General features: G+C 49.2%; 1 protein-coding gene across 1 annotated transcript in view; it reads left to right on the forward strand.

The window, feature by feature from the left end:
- The first annotated feature begins 8,839 nt into the window (after positions 1-8,839).
- TBX5 (T-box transcription factor 5) overlaps positions 8,840-16,371 on the forward strand; it is an 82,134-nt gene continuing 74,602 nt past the window's right edge. The window contains exon 1 of the mRNA XM_069558642.1: positions 8,840-9,139. The gene's annotated coding sequence lies outside the window, so the exon portion shown is untranslated. The remainder of the gene's footprint in view (positions 9,140-16,371) is intronic.

Consider the following 16,371-nt stretch of genomic DNA (forward strand, 5'->3'; position numbering starts at 1 on the left):
CTTGGCACGTGTGGTCAATAAATGGTCCCATCACCATCATCACCCTCACCACCATCATCACCATCATCCTTAGTTTTCCTGTCTGTGGCTGTTGCTCTGCCCACAAAGACCCTGGTTGATTGTTTGTTTCCTGAAGGCCAGGAAACCCCTGTAATGTCACCCACCGGCTGTTCTTTGAAGTAGGGCTGCCTGCTGTACCGACTGGGGAGGGAGGGAGCCATGTGTTATGATCCTGAAGCATATAGATCTTCCCCCGCAGATCATTAGGCTCACGTTTGTCACATTTATTTTAAAGAAACTGGTAGGGAGTGGGTGGGTGAGGTTAATTGCTCGATGGATGCTGGGCAGCCCTGTTCTCCAGATGGGAGGAGGTTCAACAGGGCCTGGAGTGACCCCAGAGGCACGGCTGAAGCCCCAGCCCCCAGGCCTGACCCAATATACACAAGACTCTCAGCCTGGATTGGGGTGTCTGAGGACTACGTTTTCACCCTTGGGACACTGGGCTAAGCAGAGAAACCCGAGTAGTCTGCTTTCAATTCTTACCGGAGCTGGGGAAAGCACCAGCCTCCATTCTGACTCCTCCGTACCCCACTCCCAGGGTGAGTCAAGGGCCATTCTGTTTGGAACTCGTCTCCAGGGCAGGAATCATTTCATAGGGTGGGGAGGAAATGACATGGTGCCTTTTGAGATCTGACGCTTGTCCTTCAGGTGACAAGCTGGTTCCCCAAGACAAGTTAGTGAAAGTAACCTCTCCCTCCATCAAGGGTCAGACTCCCCAACAGACTTTTGTCGAGAGCATTCTGTGTGCTTGCATGAGCCACAGTGAGGGCCACGTGGGGCTGGCCTTCCTACAGTTGAGTGACTCTAAGACGTCACTTATTGAAACCTCCAATGGTCCATCTGCAAAATGGGGAGATTAAGAGTTCCCACCTTGTAGGCATTTTTTTTTGAAGGGTTAAAACACAAAAGTGTTCAATAACTGTAGCTACTATAACACCACCACCACCACCACCATCATCATCATTAAGACCCAACATTAGCTTCCTCCTGAGAGTCCTCTCCTAGCACCCAAACTGCCCGTTTTCACCCAAAGAAAAGAAATCAATCCACAACACAGTAAGACTCAGCCCTTGCAGAAAATCAGGAACACACAGCAGTCCTGGATAAACTGGTTGGAAATTAACTCCCAGTGGATAGAGGGAGGTGATATATCTATCCAATGCTGATTTTCTGACCACCAAAAATACTCCTTTTTACGGACCTGCTGGGGCTCTATAGATTAACAACCTTGGCCCAGTACTCAGACACTCATCGCCCCCACCCCGGCAAAGCTCCCCAGTCCCCAGGAGAAGGTGTGACTTCAGACCTAATGGTAAGGATGAGGGGGGCGGGGGGGGGGTGGGGGGCGGAATGCAGGCCTGTGTGTGAGGTGATTGTAACCAGAAACACCTCGGCAGGCATCTCGCTGCTGTCCGGAGCGGCAGCTGGCAGGCAGCCGGGCCGGGAGCCGGGAGCCGGCCTGAGGTGCCCGGGCTCGCCGCTGAGCGCCCCTCCTAGGCCCGGCCGGCCGATAGCTTATCGGGCCCACTCCGGGGGCGCCCCGCGCTGGAAACCGGAAACGCGGCTGGAGGCCAGGGGATGCTTCATGGAGCGATCTGTGGCGCGGTGCTCGGGCACCAGCTTCTAGACTCCGCGCGCGGACCTTCGTCCACCCACCGGCAGCTAGGTAAGGCACCAGGTGGGTGGGGAGGGACGGGACGGGTGCGCCTCGGCTTCTGGGCAGTGTTCGCTACGGGCCGGTGAAATGCTGGCCCTTTATGGGCACGGGAGAGCTGGGGAGGGAGTGGGTTGAGAGCACAAGCGGGGATGCCAGGGGCCGGTGCAACCTCTGAGCACCTGGACTTCAGTGTGGGGGTGGCATGAACGCAGGGACAGGAGCGACAGTACTGGGACGCACGCTGTGCACCCCAAGTTGTCAGTAAGAGGGCGCCTGCTTGGGGTACCCGACCTCGCATGTGCTTTCCCACAGCTGGTCAAAGACGCCTGGGTTCAGGTGCTGATGCTGTTCAGTTGTGCGCCAGCATGCATTTTGGGGTACCTGTGATTTGGGGGTGACGGGCCCTAAAGTAGAGGCTAATCCTGGTGCATAGAAAATGACAGGGATTTGGGGATCTGAAGCCCTGGGTTTCAATCCAGGTTCTCCACTTTTTACTGTGCACTCTTGGGCTGACTGCTTAACCTCTCTGGGTCCGGCCCCTTCATCTTGAAAGGAGACATTCTAACCGCGACTAAGTGGGTTACTGGAGTTTATTAATAGTAAGATGATTTGTAAGATCCTTATAAAATAGAAAGGAACATATTTGGGGGTTCAGTTATTATTCGGAAATTTGGGCACTGTGTTGGGAGTCAGTCGGCTCTGGGATGAGTGCTGCCCCGGAAGGAAGGTCCGGGCGGGAATAAACAGGTAGAACCCTGGCCTGCTTCTTCTGCTCTGAGCAGGTGTCCCCAGACCCGGGGAAAGAAGTTTGGGAGGAATGGCGGCGGGAGGCAGAGATCCGCCGCTACGGGTGCCAGACTTCAACCAAGCGCATCCCCAAGCCTCTAAGTCCAGCATCGTAAACAAGTCGCTCGGGACTGGGTCCCTGGGAGATCGCAGGCAAAGCCTGGTCCCCAGCGCGTGGTCATCAAGGCTCGCCCTCGCATGGGGCCAGCCGCGCGCTCCCGGAGCGTGTCGAGTTCACTCGGGACAGCCGGAGACCCGCGGGCAGACGCGCAGACAGACAGACGCCGCGGTGCCGGGCGGTCTCCGGCTGCGCCCGAGTCCGCGAATCAAAGGAGGGGCGGGCGAACTCCTCTCACCCTCTCACCCTGCTTTGCTGGCCCGCTCTGCTCTGAGGCTCCGGAGAGTCAGCTCACGTGGCCCCCAAGCCCCGTGGCGTCCTGGGGTCCCTCCCTAGGGCACTGGTCAGTGTTTACGCTCCGTCTCTTCGCTTTAAGCCAGGGACTTTCACCTGCCCAGGGACCCCGAAAAATTGTATGCAGAATCGCCTATTTGAATGCTTCCTCCCCCACCCCCACCCCTGTTTCTTTCATGATGCGGAGGAAGTCCATCCTTTTATCTGCTTCTCAGTGGGATTCACAGACCCCCAAAAGTTAAGAACCATCCTTCCCCATCAAGAGCTCCAAGTCTTATTCAGGATGCAAGGTGGAACATTATAGATTTTGTGTTCTCCTATATATACCTTCAAAATCAGTTTATTGTTAAAGAGATGACACAGATTGGTCCGTGCTGGGGCACACATGCACAATCCAAAAAAAATATGTCTTTTCCAAAAGTTTAAAGGGAAACTGAGGCTCAGAGAAGCTTTGCTGCTGGCTCAGGGTCAGACAGCCAGTTAGAAGCTGGAAGCAAAGCTCAGGCTCCTTGGATCTTAATCTAAAGCTTTAAGAATCCTGAGTGTCATGAGTACACTACATGGCCAAGTCGCCTCCAACATGCGATTAAGGAGGCGGCTTCTGGTCATTGATACCCTTTAATGGAGCAAGCTAACCTGGTTTGAAGGAAAAAACTCGGGTGGAGTGAGCAGCTGTCATCAGAATGGGAAAGTGAAAGACCTAGCTTAGCTCTTTCCTTAATTAGAGGATTCTTTTACCTTTTGGATCCACCAAGAAACTAATGGAAACTGAGTTTTCTCCAGAAAAAGACCAATGTTTTTTGTTGGCAAACACATGAGTTTGCCAATAGTATCCAGTGTTCCACAGATCTCTGACCGTCACCCGTGTAATGATGTTAAGAACCTTCATTTTAACTGGAAGAGAAAGGCAGATTTGGGGGACCCCCTCGGAGCACGTTCTCTCTGAAGAGGCTTGTCCCAGGGATACTCATCCACACACGTGTAGACACAGACACAATCCAAGGGCACAAGGCGCAACTACTGGCGCGATTTCGCGCACTCCTGGCTCCGTACCCACATCCAAGTTGCAGGTCGCTATTTCCTGGTTCAAGTTGCCAGCCCACGGCCAGCTGAAGTGGTCTTTAACACCCAGGCCCCTTTAGCCTCATTGTTTATCCATCTGAACGACTCCCCTGCCCCGGCCCACTCCCACCCCCACCTTTCCGAGGTCGACTATAAAAATAAACTATTTTTCCTTGTTAATAAATCTCCGCCCGGCGCCCTCTTTTAAAGAACTCAAAAAAAAAAAAAAAAAAATCACTGCGCCCAGCGCAAGAGAGCAGAGAGATTAATCTCGAAGCAGGATTTATGTGGCGCGGGCATCCTCAAACAATTGGAGTCATAAAGTGAAATGAGATTCGGAGGCGGGTGGGGGAGGGGAGGGGGCCTCTGGAACCACAAACACGTTTGTGTAGCTAAACAATGTGGAAACTCTTAAAGACCCTTTTTCTGCAGACATCTTGCAGCCCCGGCGCTTCCCTGTCAGCCCGCGGGAAAGGGAGAGAGATATATTAACTGAAGACACAATCTAAAATTATTTATGGGTTTTAAACATGCGGGCAATGGGGGCGGGGGCGCTGATAAACTGTCGTCCATATTTCCTTCTCTCGGTGTATTATTTCCAAGATATTTCACCCCCTTCCCAATGTCCTCTCCCTCCCCGCCCCTTCTCTTCTCTCTCCATTCATTACGTGGACTAGCGTGCAGTGGCCGAAGTCTGGCGGGATTGGAGACCAGTCGGCTGGACCCTGGTTTGCGCGTATGCGCCGGGCGCAATTGTGCCTGTGCGTAAAGACGCTGGTGGGGCGCATGGCGCGGAGGCACAGGAGCTCAGATCGGTCATATCCGCCCCTGGGATGACCTTTCTCAGGACCCTTTCGACCGTTACCTGCAGACATTCTAGATTGTTAGAAGCGCTAGAAATTTTGAGGAGCATATTTAAGCGCGGCCTTGGTCAGAATCGAAGGCGAACCTTTCCTTTCTCGCAATGGAGAAGGAACACGAATGCCCAAGCAGCTATGGGTCCTAGGCCTGATCCGGACATTTAGAGCTAGTTACGGCTCCTTCAAGTTTCCAGGCATAGTCTGACTGCACTGTTCAGCTTCAGACATTCAGCTAGGGGAGAAGTGGACCCTCCAAGTGGTTGGAAGGACTTGTGTAAAACTGTAGCAAGCTGAAGAAATGGGTGGCCCAGGACCCCCCGCACGTATTGTACCCTGGAGCGATGCCGACATTCAGAGCAAAAGACTCACACTGGCATCAAAGACCTGCAGGGACTAGGCCCGAATTAATTAGCCTGTGTGAGCTCCAGTTTGCTCGTCTGTAAAATGGGAACATAACCAGCACCTACCCCCCAATAAATGAATATAAAGCTCGATGAAAAGCGTAGGTGGTCAATGAGTGGCAGATGTTTTTGTGGTTTTCACTTGTTAGGACTGAGTTGTGAGAGCCTGGCAGGGCCCACAAGACTGCCCTTTTATTCTACAGAAGGGACGTGGTCTCTGGGAGGGAGGGAATTAGGATACACTTAAAGATTGAAAGTCTGATTTCTGGATTCATTCATTGATTCAATAAATAGCCCATTAGTTTCGATCTCCGTTCTGAACCCTGGGGACCCAGCTGTGACCGGGAGAGCTATCCGTCCTACCCCCCAGCCCACTGATCACTAGTAGAGACCGTTGAGAGGGACAGTGTCTAATTTGGTGCCAAACTCTAGCCTGCGCATTTCCTTAACGCCTTTCTGGCCACGGCTGGGGCGTTCTGCAGACAGAATCCCGCCCCCACGAGGCACGCAAACGTGGAAGTCGCCAAGGAAAAAAAAAGAAAAAGAAAACCCCGCAAAGGCTAGAGACATTCTCCTCCACGGAGGACGCCTCTGTGGCCGCCGCTGAGCGCCAGCTTGTGACCCGAAGCACAGCTTCGCCCAGGCCGCCGGCTGCCGCTGTCGCCCTAGCGGGGCAGGCGTCCAGCAAAACAGTTCTAAACGTGTCTGGGCCCGATTCCGAAGTGTGAGGCAATCCCTCCGGCCCACGCTTCAGGAGGACCCTTTATTTAGGCCGGGCAGCTCTCGTCTCCGCCACTTATGTCATCTTTTCTTGGTGCGCACGGGCAAATGTTCTCCGCTTGCGCCCAGCGACCTTCTTTTCTGAGTGACCTCCCCGCCTTCGGCCTCCTTGGAGACAGGGATTTACGCCCCTCTCTCCCCGGGGATGGGGGGTAGGGTGCACCTTGGCCTCTGAGAAAAAGTGTTCGCTAGGACCACGTTCTCAGTGCCTCTCCAATGTGGCCGAGGCAGACTTTCCAGCTCAAACCGCGCTCTTTGAATTAAAACAAAACGAAACACAACCCCCGCCACAAAAATTTTTTTTTTTTACTGTGGCTAGAAATCTACAAATTCCCCTACCCTATGTCTCTTGAACTATCCCGGCGAAATTGCCAAGTATCCAGATGTTACCCTGAGTCTTCCAGAATTTACTGATTTTGCCAGGGGATCCAAAACTGTTCTTATGGGGACAACTGTCCAGATTGTATTAGCAAGAGTGAACGGTCCCTTCCTCCGGCTATGACTCTGAAGATTACACAGTCTCCTGACTTTTCCAGATGCTTCGAGAAGAATGTTTTCCTTTGCCAAATTTCCAGGGCTCCCTGAGGGTGGGATGGAGGGAGAGAAAAATGGATGCGGTGTGGAGGCTGATGAGGAGGGTTCATCCTGACCTCTTCTCAGAGCTCGTTGGGGTTTCAGGGTACTCTCTTGACCTAAGAAAAAGCCTCAAAGCCAGGTTTTCCAAATGGAGGTACCACCCCCCTCCCCACACACCACACACAACCCCCCACCCCTTGTACACACAGATGTAGAAAATTAAAGCGCTCCTTCTGGCTGTCCAGAAATTAGTTCTCTAAATTTTCCCTAACAACTGAGATGATTAAGTGTATATGGGAGAGGGCAAGCTAAGCCCAAAATCTCAAAATAATTTTCTGAGTTCTTTTTGCCTCTGTTCTTTCAAGGAAGATGTAGAGACAACTTTTATCTTGAAAGGCAAAAGACAAACAAACCCCTCCCCCTGTAAGTGTGTGTTTGTTTTCAACAACTTTCTCCCTGCACTTAGCAGCCTAGAGCTCCTCAAACCCAGAGGAGGCGAGTGGGCAGTGGGAGCGTCGGCTCAGGGTATGGGACAATGTGGTCAGTTTTTCAGCTTCGGGAAAAGATGGTCAGATCTCACCCAGAGCAGATATGGCTTTGCAGCAGCCCAGGCGCCAATTTCTGATTCTTCCGTTTCCTGGAGGGCCTCCCTTAGGCGAGAGGGGTTCTTTGGCAGCTCTGTACCCCTGACGGAGCTCAAGGATAGAGGCCGGGTCTATACTAGCAAAGCACAGGGGTTCCCCAACAATTTGAATAGTTGGAAAGGAAAACCCGCCATCACACTGGGGTGCAGGGGGTGGAGCAGTCTGGGGGCACTGGGTCTTCATTCATCTCAAAGTTGTAGATCTCTGCTTGGAAACAGGAAAGTCTGAAAGCCGAGACTTTTAGTCCTGTCCTCTGGGGCTCCTTGAGGATTGGAGTTGGTTACTGTCCTCCAGTTGTAGGGGGACATTTTTGAGGGCACAGTGGTCCCTTGACTTTTGCAGCTGGAAAGAAGGGAATAAACTTTGTCTATGGTTGTCCCCCTTGCCCCAGCCAGCAGCACACAAAGAGGAGGGAAGGTTATTATGTGGTAAGGGGTTATCCACTGCCTCACTGTCTGCAGGAAGCCTGTGAAGTTTAACCAAGATACAGATGTGGCCCTGGACCATTACTGGGGTTCTAGAGACTTTATAGTCAGCGTTCATAGATCGCCGTCCCCTTAGAAGTTGCTGAGATTTTATTGCATCCCAAGGATATTCCCAGCTCCCAAACCCTAAACTAGAATCTGTTTCCAACCAGTTGTTCCCCACCTACCTACTAACTCCAATTAAGCTGAAATACCTCCGTGTGGGATTGGGAATGCAGTTATCAAAATCCAGGGTTCTACAGTCTGAATACCTGAACTGTATCACTCTCCTTACTGGCTAAGTGACTGTGCGCAAGCTATTTAACCTCTCTGAATTCCTTCTCATCTGTGAACCAGGATAACGACGATAAGAACGCCTCCTTCACACGGCTGTTAGGAGGAACCAGCCAAGGAAAGGGGGCAGGAGGAGGGAATAGCCAGACCACAGTCAGGTCTGATGGCTGAGTTCTCAGCTGGAGGTTTGCAGAGGGCTCGCTGGCAGTGCACATCCTGGCCAGATGGTGCCAACATAATAAAATAAATATATCCTGATGGGCTATTCCAGAAACAACAGTGTGTGGTGTGGGGAATCTTCCTGCTTCAGCTGTATGGGTGGATGTCTGCTTCCCCCTGCCAAGTGCTAAGCGATGGGTTCCAATCCAAGCCCTGCCCTTTTCTAGCTGGGTAACTCTGAGGAGCTGCCTTATGCTCTCGGTGCCTCCCCTGCGCAGTAGAAGTGAGTCCTGCCTCGGGGGTGGTTGTGCAGATCAAACAAGTAGGTGCCTGGCACATGGCAGTGAGATTGAGAGATACAATATCACAGCACGTCGTAACAAACACATAAGCAAGCCTAACACAATATACACATCCTAATGGAAGGTAAACGCGGTATAATATCCAATATTACGATGTGTTATATTGTATTATAATCCTGGGCACACGTGTGCGCACTGGGAGGGACGGACTGCCTTAGCCAGGACGTGCTTCGCCATTGCAGTGCCCGTAGGGGACACTTGGGCTTGCTCTCCCACCTTTTCTCCAGCGGTTGCCAGCTGGGGTTTCGCAGCGCGCACGCACGAAGCTTGGCAAAACGCAGGAACTTTCGCTTTCACCGCGTGGCGCTGCTCTGAGCCGGCTGCATCCCTCCTGGGCAAGGTTTCAGGAGGCTCCCGGACGCCGGGAATCGTTGGCTGCGTCCGGTCATTCTGGGTGGCACCCAGTAGCCCTCGGGCACCATGGAGACGGTGCGTCGGAGGGAATCTGTGTCTGAGTGCGAGGCACTGCTATGCAAACCCCCGCCGCTGCCGGGATCTCGCCGACCTCGGTGAAGCTTGGGGGCGGCCAAGAGAGGACCTGAAGATATACCAACCCGTTCTTTCCACTTTCTGCTTTTCCATCCGCGCCGGGAGCCGGTAGAAACTGCTTGGAGATGACAAGGTTGGAAGCAAGGCTATGTTTTTCTTTTACGCGCGGCTTCTCCGGACGTGGCCAGTCCCGCGAATGTTCTCTCTGACCAGCATCGAGAAATGATTTGGGGGAATCTTTTCTTTGGCCTCTAAAGGCACCCGCACAACTGTTTGCGGCGGTAGAAGCATGGCGAGAACACCAAATCGCTGGCACACTGAACAATTTGCCCAAAGAATCATACCCCTATAGAGGTACTTATGCACCCCAGATCCGAGAGCGTCAGCGCGTGGGCATGGAATTATTCTCACATCCTTAATCATTCGCCTATGTTTTCTGCACTTTCTGGCATGGATATTTCTATTATCTCTGTGGACAGAATTGTCTTGGGGCACACACAATTATTTGTACGCGTGTTAGCGCGTATACACTTCATTATACACACACAAACTAGGGCACACGCGCAGACCTCAGGCTGTTAAGAGGCGAGCGAGGGCCAGGTCTGTTATCTTCTCGGGGAAAAGCCCAGAGTTTAGAGGGAAAAACTCTCTGTGGTCTGCGTTGGTTCTTTGTTGTTGTGGTTCTTTTTTTTTTTTCCCCTCGGACAGAGGTCAGAAGTCAGACAGTTTCCTCGCTAGGAAAGACGGCGGGGACAAAGGCCAGGCAGCGGGTCACCAGTTTTGAACCGAGGTCCAGGAATGGTTCTAGGGTGACGGGTAGGGCTGTGAGCCCCGATCCCTCGGAACAGTCTCCCTGCCTCCCCGGGGTCCGAGAGCCAGGTGAGACGACGGGGAGGGACCTACTAAGGCCTGCTCCCAGAGGCTCGAGGAGCTGCGTTTATTTTCTAGTTATTCTTGGCCGCTTTCCATGCGATTATTTGTAGCAGCGCAGGGAACTTCTGGGAGAGCGGGTGCCTTGCGGGGGTTGGGGTGGGGGGTCCCTTTGCCCGGCCCCACGAGTTTTATGACATCGAAGCTCGGAGGGTGAAATTACAGGCGGCATCAAAATGTGTAAATTATAGGTTTGTGTTGTAAAGAGGCCTAAGCGCGGTCGCTGGAGAAAGGCGGGTTTGTGGGTTCCAAGCTGATTCCGAGCCCGGCGCGGCGCGAGCCAATGCGTCCTGGGCGTTCGCGGACTCCATCCCCAGGCGCGGCAGCCCGGGCCCCCGGGTGCTGGAAAAGACGGTGTCCCATACCGGGTGGCCTCACCAGCCGGAGAGGAAGAGGCCAGGCAGATCACCGGCGCCCAAGGCCCTCAGGCCTCGCAGCCAGAACCGCGGGAACTGGGGCCCTGCCTCCCCGGCCCACTCGCAGGAGATGCCTTTTAGCGCCGGCTTGCTAAAATTAGGTTTAATCGAAGATACATTTTTATGCCTAGCGGTGGGCAGACTCTCCTTTAGATGCCTCTTCGACTACAAAAGTGGAGCGCGTTGGAGACTATTTCGGCAACATCTCAGTTACAGGGCTGTTTTGACTTCGCTTCTCATCACTTAGCTTTTTCTGGATCTCTTCTTTCTTTTCTCCTCCAGGTCTTATCTTTTTTTCCCCCTTCCTTTCCCCTCTTCTCTCCTCCCAGTCGCTCCCTGTCTCCCTCCTGTCAGCTTTCTTTTTTTCTTTCCCTTCTTTTTGTCCTCACCTTAGAGGTATTTCCACACTCCCCTTTCTTTGTAAAGTCTTTTTCATTAATTAAACTGTTTTTGCATTTCCTTTTGTTCCTCACGTTTCCTCTTTAAAAAAAATTACTCTCCCCTCTTCCCTCCTTTTTCCTTTGTACTTAGGTTCTCCACTTCTTGGAGACTTGGAATGCGCAGCAGTTGCCCTTACACTTTCTTGATTACAAGAAATCCTACTAAAGCAGGTCCCATTGGCCTGGAGAAAAGCAGAAGCAGGGAAGCAGACACTTAAATAACAGCCCCCAGAAGCCCTGGCGTTTGGTTAGCACCAACCTCTCCAGGACCCAGTGTACTGTAGAGGAGAAGGGGGCTGGAGGATTAATAAGAACTCAAACGTTCCATAGGCAACGGGACTGTCCACTTGGACGCAGTAAAAAAAAAAAACGTATATATCCAGCTATCAGCAGTCCACCGTGTGTGTTATCAGGCAAATGTACACACCGAGATCTGGGCTGCCCATTGGATTCCCATTTTTGTGTGATCTGAGAACCCAGGAGAAAACCTTGCCAAGAGTTAGCAAGAATTTCAAGAAGGCAAACAAACCACCCAATGTTAAAATCTTTCTGAGACCACCTAACTCCCTTCCTCGGTGTGAGATTTTTTTTTTTTCCCTCCCCTCTGAGCCCAGGTCTCCCTGTTCTCAACAGCTGTTCATCCATTGTTATATTTATTAGGTAAATATAAACCCCATAAATATGCCTGAATGAAAACCTTCATGTTCCCTAATATGCTGTTCAGAGTCACCAACATTCATCTTCCAACCGTGTGACTCCTTTGGTTTGACAAAGAGTGTAAGAATTCTACACTCTGGCCCCTTCCCCTAAGTGATGAGAATATTAACGTCTGACCATCCCACCCACCTTTCCAAAGCTTCTTTATTAATAAGAGGTCATTTCCTCCCAGGCCTTAAATTCAACCTGCAATTCAGACCAGACAGGGAGAAAATGTTGACATCTCTGGGCCAGTGGCAATACCAGGGTAATCGCAGCCTCATGCAGGGAGAGGTTCCCTGGGGACTTGTGCTTCTAAGAATGGGGAGACATGGGTGCCCCTGCACGTCAATTAAGGAGGTTGGCTTCAAGGACAGTAATGCTGGTAGCAGCATCCCTGTTCATTTTCCTGAGCACATGCTCTGTAAGTCTGACTTTCTGGAATGACCCGAGCAGCTAGCTAGCTGATGAGTTCTATTTTTTTTTTTTTTAAATCATTGATTGCCTAGTATTCATGAAGCTAGAAACCTATAAGAAGACTGGTAAAGATGAAAACATGTAATTAACTCGCAGTGCTAATGAAGGTGAGGGAAACATTGGTGGGGAGCGGGTACATGGTTACAACCAATACAGGGGCAGTTTGGTAGACCCATTAAAAATAAGAGAGCACAACCCTTTAACCTAGCCATTTTCTTCCCCGAGGTCTTGATCCTACTGGGGAAGGATCATTACCGGTGTAATCACACACATGCAAAATGATGTACCTCTAGGGATAGTCAATACAGCGCTGCTGTAATAGGAGAAGTGGGTAAATGACTTGATAGATATCAATAGGGATCTGGTTAAACTAAGGGTGGTAAAAAGAATATTAAAATGTTATACTGTTAGAAAAAAGATGGAGGGCTTTCTGTATGTACAGATAAGAAAAGATCTCTGAGAGGTAAGTAAAAAATGATTAAAACCAAAGGACAGAAGGGTTTGTAAAGGATGCTACAGTGTGCCAGAAAAAATACAATTGCATGTGTGTAGTGTGTACAATTGGGTGTGTGTAGGCTCTACAGACCTGAAGGAGGACATGGCAACCCACTCCAGTATTCTTGCCTGGAGAATCCCCTTGGACAGAGGAGCCTAGTGGGCTACAGTCTATGGGGTTGCAAAGAATTGGACCAGGAGAAGGAAATGGCAACCCACTCCAGTGTCCTTGCCTGGAGAATCCTGTAGACAGAGGAGCCTGGCAGGCTACAGTCCATGGGGTCACAAGAGTTGGACACGACTTACTGCACTGTCTTACCCCAGAGATCCTGCCACATATACCACAAAAACCAAACATCCCCCAATGACCTTGGCCCCACTGTTCCAATCACTCCCAGGTGGGAATTCAGGCACATGTCCACAGAGGTCACAGGCAACATACATATGGTTATGTTATGTCCCATATCTTACCCTTTCAGCTCCCAAGAAAGACATTTTCTCTTAGAGATTTTCATTTAGTGTATCTTTAAAAAATCTTGTGTTAAACTTGCCTCCATCTTTTTCTTGGGTAAGGACAACCCAGAAATGGCCCTTTTGTGTCTGTGATGTTGCCATTCACAGCTTTTCTTGATAGGCCTGGTACAATCTTGAGGACAGGGTTGCTGTATGCTGAATGTCAGACAGTAGCTCTTAGCTTTGCCTATCTTAGGTAGTTATGCTGTGCATTTTTTTTTATTGGTGTACCATGTTTGATTTGTCCCTAATACCTTTGAAGTTTTTCTGAGAAATGAAATAATGCAACATGAACTTATTAAAATACATTTTAAGCCTTAAAAAAAAAAAAAAAAGAGTTGAACCAGACTCAGCTACTAAGTGCGGCACAGCACAGGTTCTACAGAAAGGCATGTAGAACCCTGTCACCATAGTTACTCCCAGAGGCTAACTGGTGTTAAGGGAGGAAAATTTACTTTCACTGTATACTATTTCCTACTCTTTCAGTCGTTTTGCCTTTTGCATGTTTGTGCCAAAATAATTTTTTAAAGTATTTTATTGCTCTTCTTATTTATTTTTAGTTTTTGGCTGTGCCCCGTGGCATGTGGGATCTTAGTTCCCTGACCAGGGTTTGTACCCATGCCCCCTGCATTGGATGGCGAAGTCTTAACCACTGGACTGCCAGGGAAGTCCCCCCAAATAATTTTTAAATGAATTGAAAAAATTAAAGGAAGTGGTTGTTGTCCATGTGGTCATTTTCCCAGCAGCCCCGGTATCACTTTCTTCTGTCCTCCTTTCTCTTCCAGAATCCTAGTCACCACCTAATGAGCACTCACCATGCACAGAGGCTGGGCCAACCCACTTCCAAAACATCTCATTTCATCCTCACATCAGTTCTCCCATAGAAGCACACTCAAACCCATTTTACAGGTGGGTAAACTGAGGCTCTTAGAGGCACATCTCCTGCTCAAGGCCATACACTTGGTAAGATGCTTTCTATCCCAGAGAGCCTGTTTCCTAAACCAAATAACTGCAATTTAACTGATCTCCACTTCAGCATCCTCCTCTTGGTCAACTTTTTTTCCTTTTTCTAACTCCTCTACTTCCTGTCCTGTCCCAGGATTCTCACACCATGCTCTACCACTCAAAAGTGGATGAGTGCAAATAAAATACCTGAAAGAGAACAAATAGGTCCAGACCAAGGCAGGTCAACTAGGTTCCAATGTAAATCCAAAGATCGTTGGCCAGACCACATGGTAGCAGATGGCACTGAGAGATGGACTTGAACGTGGTGACAGAAGTAGGTCAGGCACATCCCTCAGCCCTTCTTGACAGGAAGCCTGTCCATGGACTCGGGGCTTCAAAAGAATTTGGTCCCAACTCCTGTCTTGCTCCAGCTCCTACAGCCATTCCCATAAATCCTAGCTGGTCTTCATTCCTGGAGCCAGCTCTAAGCCCTGAAAGGTAATGGGGTGTGAGCATATGGTTTTGGAAAATTGCTCGGTTAAGATCCGGATGCAGAGCTAGGGTTCCTGTGGGGAGTCCTTTAACATAGGAGCTGGGGCAGTTACCAAACTTCCTCTTATCTGAGGATTGGGCTTCTGCGTGTGATGCCTTTCAACTTCAAATGCATTCCTTTGCTACCAGAGCAACGCCCCAGGAAGATACCAGGAATCCTATTTATTGGCTGCTGGGACTAACTCACAGCCAAGTCAGCAAATAGCACTTGAGCACCGCGGATATCCAAGGTGCCCACTGTACATCCAAAATGCTAAGGTGTGTCAGTTCTGTATATGTGTGCATATTATAAAAATTCAATTCAAACCCTGTTTCAGAAGTGACATGGTGGAAATCTGTCTCCATCTCAGCTGCTTCTACAGATTTTTGGTTTCCTTCTTCCGGGGCAATCCCAACAGTGGCTCCTTGTATATTTTCTGGACATAATCTATGCATAATTAATTTCTTCTTAATTGAAACTTTTAGACTCAATGTATAGCCATAGTCTACTGTGTGAGAGCCCAGGTGCCTGGATTCACATACTGGGCTGAGACTCTTGTTTTGTGACTTTGAGCAAGCTCCTCAACTTCTCTGCCTTGGTTTTCTCATCTGTAAAATGGGGTGGTTTCCTGCCTTAAAGGTTTCCTGCCTTAATGGTTTCCTCTGAGGAGTAAATGTGACAAAACATGCTAAGCATCTGGGATTTTGCCTGCCTCAAAGAAAACATGCAATGAATATTAGCTTTAAATATTAGAGTGAGTAACAAATTATTCATCCAGACCATTGCTGGAAAAATAAGTGAGGAATTAAGTTTCTACCATCAGAACAACTATCTTACAATTTGCAATGTTTGAAAAAGGGAATGATGCTAAAGATCTCTAATTCGAGCTTCTTACAAATAGAGAGATGAGGGTTGGGTTTACAAAATATAACTGAGATTTCTGTTCCTCAGATGTGTGTGTGTGTATGTGTGTGTTATCAAAAGTTGATAGGTAATGCCTGAACCCAGAATCTGGTTGCTTTGGATGTGGGTCGGCTTCACTAAGCAGTGAAATTTGTATTAAACTTGATAATGTTTGTGGTCATATTAAAAAGTAGAGTGACATTTACAAATTTAAATTTAAATAAATTTAAGGCTGTAGGACACACTATAATCCCATGGACCAATGAGTCTGGAAGGCTAAATGAGCCTGGGGTTGCAAACAAGCCAGACTCGACTTAGTGACTACAGAGCAACAACAATACCTACTATCAACGACTGACTTTTTAAATTAATTCTTCTGGATAAAAATTCGTTCCCTTTCATAAGTGGGTTCTAACACTGTTTACTTAAGTTGACTGCTGCTTCTGCACCAGGGTTTTCTGTGTGGCCATAGGAAGATGGTATTTCCTCTGTATTCTTTCGGGAGAATTGGCAGGTTGGCAGCGGAGGGCTTTCTCAGGCCAGGTCTGTGGTTTAGGGTGTGGCTGGAAGTCTCTGTACCTTATGGAGATAAATAATGAGTGCTGGGTTCCTCCCTGGAGATGTGTTTTGTAAACAATTTCATAGTTCTTTGCAAAGCTCATCATATAGTTGGATGGTAAATTATGCTTTTTTCTTTCTTGGTTATTAGTAAGTCAAATCCATCCCTCCAGCCTTCCAGGAAAGAAGCCAAAAACATAGGAGGACAGCGAGATCACAGATATGCTGAGTGCAAGCTTCTCATAGCAACATAAACAAAAACTCTTTGTGCTTTTTCTTTGCACTTGGAAAAAAGTCTTTAAATACATAGTGCATAGATTAATAGATCTAATTCCTGTGTACTTAACACCCAGAAAAAGAACTTCACATATTAACATGTGGTCATATCTGTTTCAAATCTCTCTCTTTTTTTTTTTTTACTAACAGAAGTGAAATATTATTAAGTTGAAGTGCTTTTCCC

The sequence above is a fragment of the Ovis canadensis genome, chromosome 17 (assembly GCF_042477335.2).
Source record: "Ovis canadensis isolate MfBH-ARS-UI-01 breed Bighorn chromosome 17, ARS-UI_OviCan_v2, whole genome shotgun sequence".
Lineage (NCBI taxonomy): Eukaryota > Metazoa > Chordata > Mammalia > Artiodactyla > Bovidae > Ovis > Ovis canadensis.